At 36.4% G+C, this 8851-nt stretch overlaps 1 non-coding gene across 1 annotated transcript; it reads right to left on the reverse strand.

Moving 5' to 3' along the window:
- Positions 1 to 5004: 5004 nt before the first annotated feature.
- LOC115031445 lies at positions 5005 to 5166 on the reverse strand. The gene has a single exon (XR_003837070.1). It is a non-coding gene; the product is annotated as a U1 spliceosomal RNA (small nuclear RNA).
- Between the last annotated feature and the right edge of the window lie 3685 nt (positions 5167 to 8851).

Raw genomic sequence — 8851 nt, forward strand, 5'->3', positions numbered from 1 at the left:
AGAAATTACAGAAGGAGCTGAAGGGATCTGCAACCCTATGGGTGGAACAACATTATGAAATAACCAGTACCCTGGAGCTCTTGACTCTAGCTGCATATGTATCAAAAGATGGCCTAGTAGGCCATCACTGGAAAGAGAGGCCCATTGGACATGCAAACTTTATATGCCACAGTACAGGGGAACGCTAGTGCCAAAAAAATGGGAATGGGTGTGTAGGGAAGTAGGGGGGAGGGTATGGGGGACTCTTGGGTTAGCATTGGAAATGTAATTGAGGAAATGATGTAATAAAAAAAAATTCTAATTTCATTTTGAAAAAAAAAAACAAACAAATGCTGTATACGTGGGTGAAGATAAATATCATGCAAAGGTAGGAGCAGTGATACTACCTGAATTAAAAATACTCTGAAAGTATCAAAGAACTGTAGTATTTATAAATTTGGATAGAATTGGAAATGTAAATGAGTAAAATACCTAATAGAAATATTAAATAAAAAAAAATAATAAATTGGTGTATATATATGGATTTAAGGTTTACATGTTAAAACCATATATCAAATCCTTTTCTATGCATCTATATATGTATATCATCTATATCTATATCTATATCTATATCTTCATAGCTATATATCTATATGATATCTATATCGATATTGATATAGATATAGATATGCATATATATCTTAGTGTTTGTATTCCTGCACAAAACATCAGGGTCAAGAAGCAAGTTGGGAAGGAAAAGAATTATTTAGCATAGAGTTCCACATTGATGTTCATCAACAAAGGATGTCAGGACAGGAACTCACACAGGGTAGGAACTTTGAGGCAGGAGTGGATGCAGAAGTCGTAGAGGAGTACTTCTTACTGGCTTGCTTCCCTTGGCTTGCTCAGCTTGCTTTCTTATAGAACCCAAGACTACTAACTCAGTGGTGGCACAAACAGCAATGGGCTAGGCTCTCCCACCTTGATCACTAATTGAAAAAATACCTTATAGAAGGATCTTGTGGAGGTATTTCCTCAAGGGTGGCTTCTTTCCCTGTGATAACTCCAGCTGTGTTAAGCTGACACACAAATCCAGCCAATACAGTTATCTTCATTTATCAATACATCAACAGCCATAGATTTGAAAGAGAGCAATAGACGGCATATAGGAGGGATGGGGAGAGCAAGGGGATGGAGAAATGATGCAATTATAATCTGCAAAACAAAGTTAACAGTTTTAAAAGAAAGACAAAAATCTTGGTATTGCCATACAAGTCAAGATGTGGAATAATGGAATGGACTAGAAACATCCACTGCAAAATGAATTTTGAAGTTGCAAAAGAAATAAGAACTAGAGAAAGGAAATCATCGTGCAGACAAAAATGGATGTCCACATTCTAAATAATGAACCTGGATCCTCATCTTTCACTAGTCACAAAGTCTAAAAATTGATTTAAGATTTAAATCTAAGACATAAAACTGGTAAAATGACAGAAGAAATGGAAAATTGCTTCAGGTCACTAAAAGAGCAAAGTGTCTTTTGGCCATACCCGCAACCATAAGAAACAATAGAAATTTTATTTTATGTAGGAAACTCTCATCAGAATAAAGACACAATCCAAATAATGAAGGAAAATACTTTAAATGGAATAAAGTCAAGGGCTAAATATTCAGAAACAACCAAATTTAAAAGAGACAATAGAAAAAATATAAACATCTATAAAAAGATAGAAGCAATTAATGTAGTGCTTTATTGGACACTATTATACTAAAACACAAATTATGTGTACCTAGTATCAGTGATATATTGCAATTTATTTCCCATGAACATCTTTTCATTCATGTCAAGTGTGTACATCATTACCCACAATATCATCAAGTTAGGATTTAGGACATCATTAGGTTTTTTTTTTGTGAGAGTTATGAGAGGGATTTTGTTTGTAATGACTTAGCCTGGTGATCATCCTCTCCCTCTGTTTACAAACATTTTTCTCTAAAGTGAAATTATTTAATCATTAACCCTGTGAGCTGATGGTCAGGTACTACTGACTCTACAAAAGGAGTATATGGGACTGGAGAGATTGCTCAGTGGTTAGCAGCACTAGTCTGTCTCCCAGAGAACCCTCAGTTCAATTTAATTACCTCCATGGAAGGACATACCTGTCTATAACACCATTCCTAAGGGATCCAACACCCTCTTCTTTCCTCTGTGGGTACCAGAAATGCACATGATGCAAAGGCATAATTGTAGTCTGAAAATCCACCAGCTTCTGTCTGTTGGTTGGATATAAATATCTTCATTTGACTCAGCTGATTTTTGTGCCTTTCTGAGGGCACTCATACTAGGCTCTTGATTGTAAGCACATCATAGTGTCAGTAATAGTGTCAGGCCTTGGGTACTCCCCTTGAGCTGGGTCCCAATTTGGCCCTGTCACTGAACATCCTTTCCCTCGGGCTCTTCTTCACTTTTGACCCTGCAGTTCTTTCAGACAGAAACAATTCTGGGTCAGAATTTTTGACTGTTGGATGACAACCCCATCCCTCCACTTGGTGTTCTATCTTCCTGCTGGAGGTGGACTCTACAAGTTTCCTCTCCCCACTGTAGGGTATATCATCTAAAGTCCCTCCCTTCAAGTACTGAGAATCTCTCACCTCTTCTTTCACATCCTTGACAGTATCTTCTGTCTGTCACCTGAGGATTTGATCTTAACCATCCTGATTGGTGTAAGGTGGAATCTCAGGGTCATTTTGAGTTGCATTTCCCTGATCTCTAAGGACGTTGACTATTTCTTTAAGTGCTTCTCCACTTCAAGTGCTTCTTAAGTGAATCTCTTTGAGATTCCTCTTATGAATTCTGCTTAGTTCTATACCCCATTTTTTGATTCAGTTTTTTGGTTTCTTGGTAGTTAGCTTCTTGAGTTCTTTATCTATCTTGAATATTACCCCTTTATCATGTGTGGTGTTAGTGAAGATTGTTTCCCAATCTGTAGGTTGCTACTGACTATGTGCTTTGCCTTACAGAAGTTTTCCAATTTCATGAGGTCCCATTTTTCAATTATTGATCTTAGAGCCTGAGCCATTGGAGTTCTGTTTAGGAAAATTTCTCCCTGTGCCAATGAGTTTAAGGCTCTTTCCCACTTTCTCTTCTATTAGATTTAGTGTATTTATGTTGTGCTTGCAGACACTCACTATCACAGCATAATTATTTCAGGATATGTAAATAAGACTGGTTTTAGAACAAAGATATGTCTTCAATTTCATTAAAAAGTCAATGACTCATCAACACACTTTTTTCTATGCTTTTCTTTTTGTTTGTACTACAAATTCACTCTCTCCCTTTGTATGTTCATGAATCCTTCAGTTCCATCACATACTTTTATGATAATTCTCCCATCAATTTACAACTCTTAGCAATTTCCTTACACATGAAAAAATATGAGAAAGTTATGTCTCCATCATATTCCAGACTCCTGTGGATCATACAAAAAAAATTTATGAAGTTCTCTTTCTCATGACACTAAGGAAGGCATTTTGTACAACACAGTCAAGGGGCATAATTAAGGACTCTGTGTGTGTGTGTGTGTGTGTGTGTGTGTGTGTGTGTGTGTGCCTGTGCAGATATATTTTTTCCTGAAGAGTGGTGACTTTGGAAATTCCCTGAATATCCAGCTCCAGACACACAGTTACTGAACTGAACTGATCCAATCTGCAGTTAGTACACATGACTGCCAATCACCTGTACTCTCTATAAGAAGCATACATTCCTTTGTTTCTGACACTTCCTCACAGGCTTTAAAAAAATATATACCATTGTATTTATATAGGAACTTTTCTCATGTAAGCACCAAGAGCTACTCATTAGATGATTTGCACAGGGGGTCATTACAAATGGTTTAGTAGGGTACAGTATTTGAAGAAGTAATGGGCAGTTCTACAGATTTTTTTTAAGAACTGGGGTTATGCTAGCTTATTTGGGGAAAATGTGCCTGAATAGAATTTGTGATGTCCAATAAATTGAAAAGGTTTTCCCCAGATTCAATCATTCCTTCACTTGTTCACTGAAGTTATAACTTGTAATGTTACAGGTTCTTTCTGTTATGCAAAGCTCTTATTGAAATAAAACTCACCCTGCAGTGTTTAACAAACTAAATAGGAGAGTCCTTTGTAATATTACCTAAAGTTGGAACAGGCACTGTCGATATCCTTCCCAGATTCAGATCCTTCAAGACAACACCAATGATGATGAAGAAGAAGGAGAAGGAGGAGGAGGAGGAGGAGGAGGAGGAGGAAAGGAGAAGGAGAGAAGGAGTAGAAAAGGAGAAGGAGAAAAGAAGGAGAAAAAAGAGAAAAGGAGAAGGAAGAGAAAAGGAGAAGGAGAAGGAAGGAGAAGGAGAAGGAGAAGGAGAAGGAGAAATAATAATAATAATAATATAGTGAATAGCTAGGAGTAGCATACTTTCTGAAAAGAAATACAAATTTTTATGTCCACCACTATCAAGTATTGGATAACATTTTGTTGTATGTGTGTTTGTAATTATGATGGCTTTGACCCAGTATTGTCTCATTTTCAAAATCATTTTATTGAAAACAATATTTTTCTCCCCTAGCTAAACTGCCTGATAAGGCCTCAGTAGGAAAGAATATTCTTAGTCTGGCTTGATATCCCTAGACAAGGTGCTACCCAAAGGGCCTTTCTGCTTATGTGAGGAGAAAGGGGTTAATGGGGGGAAGGATTTCTAAGGATGGGGCACAAGGAGAGGAGGGAGTAGGCTGCGACATGCATATAAAATGAGCACATAAATTAATTGAAAGAAAATAATATTTTAAACAATATTTTCTAATCACATTATTTTCTGTTTTCCATAAAAAGTTTTATATAGTAACATGAATTCTATAAGCTAGGTGATTACTAATGTAACTCTTTACTTAAAAAAGGAAAGACATAAAATATCCCTTTGGAATTTTTTCAATAATATTCATGATTTTACATTAGAATAAATATATTTAAAAACCATTTTTCTTCTTTCAGAGAATGTTGTTAACACAGCACCAGATTACCACAAATTATGCAATCAAATTTTTATCACTTGAAGTAATTGCAGGGGTCAGCACATCTGGAGTTCATTGAATAAGCCTTGCCCTGGTAAAAAGCACCTTCGTAATGATGGTATCTCGCCGACTAGGTATTAAAAAACAATGTTTATGTCAGCAGTAATTTTCATTTCCAAAGCATTTAGTAATTTGTAAATTATAATCAAGTATTGATCATTTTAAATATGCTAAGAAGTAGGCATGTAAATCTCATTATCTTCATTTTACAAGTGAGAAATTAAAAATCAGGTATTTGCACAAATACAAACTACAAATTACTAATTTTAATAGTCAAATTAAATTATGGGAAGTTTGATTTAAATATTCATTGACATATGTCTCAACCATATGATAGGCAAGTTTGGGATGTTTCAAATATAGAAAAAAATGCATACAAACAGCTGTCTAATAAAGGATGCCAATGTCACAGAACTAAACCATGTGAGGACTGGTTGTTACACTTCAAATGAGTAAGCTATAGATATAAAGTTTCCAAATATTCCTTATTAAAAAAATAAAAGGATGCCAAATTATGCCAGTGGTTGTATAATTATATGAATTTTATAACATGTTTAAGTGAGAGTAAGTCACAAACTTCTTGCCTTTCAGAACACCTTATTTATGTTTCAAATAACTATAGCCACTTGACTGTGTCATTATGGGCTGGTAATGGAGAAGAGCAACCCGTTAAACAGCATAGCTCTTTAATCACAGTTCAGAACAAACATTGCTACACATCTTGCTAGAAATGTAATTTTTATAATCTTTCTCTAAAAAGGTAGGTAAATTAACTTGCGCATATTGCTAACTCTTATGTTATTAAAATTTTATTTTTTTATTTCAAGAAGAGATTAAATAGCAAAATTGTCTGACTCACGAAAGAATCTGTAAGACAAATTGGGTTGATGATGTATGCCTGATCATCAATGATATTTTGGTTTGGTCATGGTAATATCTACAAATATTGACTTAAATAATTGTATTTAGTCAAGATGTGTACTTGAAAACAAAACAATATATCCAGAGTTATTTAAACCTGTTTGGGCTTTATGTCTGAGACTTTTCTCAAGATTATGCAAATATTAGTTTTTTTATAAAAATGTTGTCTGTCATTTGTAAAATTCATAAAAATCGTTTTATGTATTTCCCATTGAGTAAAAAAAACCTTTTAGATAACCATGTTTTAATGATAGAAACATTCTTGCTACCTAAAATATACCTGAATATTATATAATAATGACAAAATGTATTTTGCTAAGAAAATTCTTAAACTTATAATGTCTGATACTACTGGCTCTAAACTAATGATTATATCAATCACTACCGCTAGTAAATCATGTGTTTTCCCAAAGTAATCTCTTTCAAAGCAAGGATGACTAGATACGCTTATTAATTAACAGAACACTGCTTCCAAATCTCAAGGGAAAGTTGAACTCTTTCATTTATTTAATCTTTTCATGTTTAAGAGACACTAGAATTTTTCTTGATACATGGAAATGATGGAAATGATGCTAATACTCAATCTAGTAAAACTATAAGCAAAGATGGCAGTACATCCTCACTTGAAGCTTATCAACCCCAGTTGGTTCTGATTGGCAAATAAATATACTGACAGCCAGTGGCAGGGCAGAAGAGACAGGGGTGAGACACTTAGGATTCTTGGGCTAGAGACAGAGAGGAGAAAGAGATGAAGGAGATCTACCAAGCTGGAGGAAGGAGAAGGAGAGGAAACACAAAATGGCTGAGGACAGTAGAGGACAGGGAAGCTTAACCAACATGGTAAGCAGTAAGGAGTGTGTGACCCAGCTGGAGATCACTCTAGGTCCACAGCACTCAACATAGAACATTTTGTAAGTAATAACTCAGGATTATAGGCAGAAGGTGGATTAACTACATGGAAGAAAAGAAGTGGCCCAGCCATTGAGCTGATTACAGCATATTAAAATATAAAGACCGTGAGTGTGTCTTTCATTCGGGAACCCAGAACATTGGGGCAGGTAGCAAGGAACTCACTGCCAATATTTACTTATTTCTACAAGATAGAGTTTAAATTCTCTGTTTCTCTCTCTCTCTCTCTCTCTCTCTCTCTCTCTCTCTCTCTCTCTCTCTCTCTTTCTCTCTCTGTGTGTGTGTGTGTGTGTGTGTGTGTGTGTGTGTCTTTCTTGATTTGATTTGTCTACCTTTCAGAAAGGCTTTTGCTCTGTAAAGCCTTGGACCAGCTTGTCCACGCTCTTTGATTGGTATCTTAGTCTCTAGGAGCTCCCCAGGGATCTAGGTTAGTTGACACTGTAGGTATTCTTTTGGGATATCCATTCTCCTTAGCTCGTTCAGTCTTATAGAAGTCCCCTACTTCAGTCCAATAGTTGGCTGTACGTCTCTACATGTGTCTCAGTCAGCTGCTTGTAGATCCTTTCAGAGGACTGCCACACTAGGCTCTTGTCTGCAAGCATAGCATGACATCAGTAATAGTATCAGGGATTGGTGCCCACACATAGAATGGATCCCTAGTTGGGCCAGTCACTCGTTGGCCTTTCCTTCAGTTTCTGCTCCATTTTGCCCCTTCATTTACTTTAGACAGGAAGAATGCTGAAGTTGGGTTGGAGACCCTATCGCTGCACTGGGGCTCCTATTTCACTACTGAAGGTGGTCTGTTCAAGTTCCATCTCCTTATTGTTGGACATTTCAGATAAGGTCAACTTCACTGAGCCCTGGGAGCTTCTAAAGTCCTTTCTTTGTTTTTATTAATTATTATAACCCATTTGGTCCACTTAGTGCTGACTTATGTACATGGCTATATAGTGCCATCTACTGGAACATTAGAAACCCACCATGGACCACACTGCAGAAGAGAAATGATTATTCCTGTCTAGAGGCTATCACCTACCAATACCTCCTCAGTTCCAAGTGGGGCCTATCTCTTTCATCTCTTCTATCTTCCATCTCTGTGCTGGTGAGTTGATTGACTTGATCTTATTAAGGCCTTGTGCCAGAAGCCATAACTGCTGTGTGTTCAGAAGTTCAAAGACCTCATTGTATCCAAGAGTCATAGTTTCATACCAATTTTCCCTAACCTCTCGTTTTTATAATTTTTTCTGCGCCATCACCCAGAGAAGTTTACTAATACTTGATTGAAGGCACAAGAAATGTGATATAAATTTCACATTTAGTGAAAAGTACTTCTGACTTTTCTACTATTCCCTTTGACCAGTTGTAATATGAGTTTCAGTATAAGTTAACTACGTAAAGAAGTCCTCTAAATAACATACAAAATGCTCATGAGTTTATGGACTGACATAAGGATAAGTATTTAAAAGGCATCTTGATATTACATCACTTTAGAAAAAAATACCAACAGTAGGGTCTGTGACCTCTCATGCCACTTCTTAGCCAGGTTTATAAAACCAAGGATGATGAGTTCTTTCCATAGATTGGCCCTTAAATCCTATTATAAAGATGTTTGTAACCTCCATAACATAATGCCACTATTATATCATGAACATATGTTACCAGGCAGACCATTATTTTGGCTTTCAGAGTTCACAGGTGGGCGAAATTTTGGATGGCTTTTAACCCTCATCAACTCCAGAAGCACTTTTGAGCACTAATAATGCTAGTGACTACAGAGAACATTTTCAGGTCGGGACCAGCGAGAATTCCCTGTGTCCTCTAATTATACCTATGTTCATCTTTGTCTCTTGCTCTAACTTTATCTGGAACTGTATTGTTTCCTGTCTTCTCAGTTCCCTTGGCTATTGTCCTTCATTAATTGAATAGTTACTAC

The sequence above is a fragment of the Mus caroli genome, chromosome 6 (genome assembly GCF_900094665.2).
Source record: "Mus caroli chromosome 6, CAROLI_EIJ_v1.1, whole genome shotgun sequence".
NCBI lineage: Eukaryota > Metazoa > Chordata > Mammalia > Rodentia > Muridae > Mus > Mus caroli.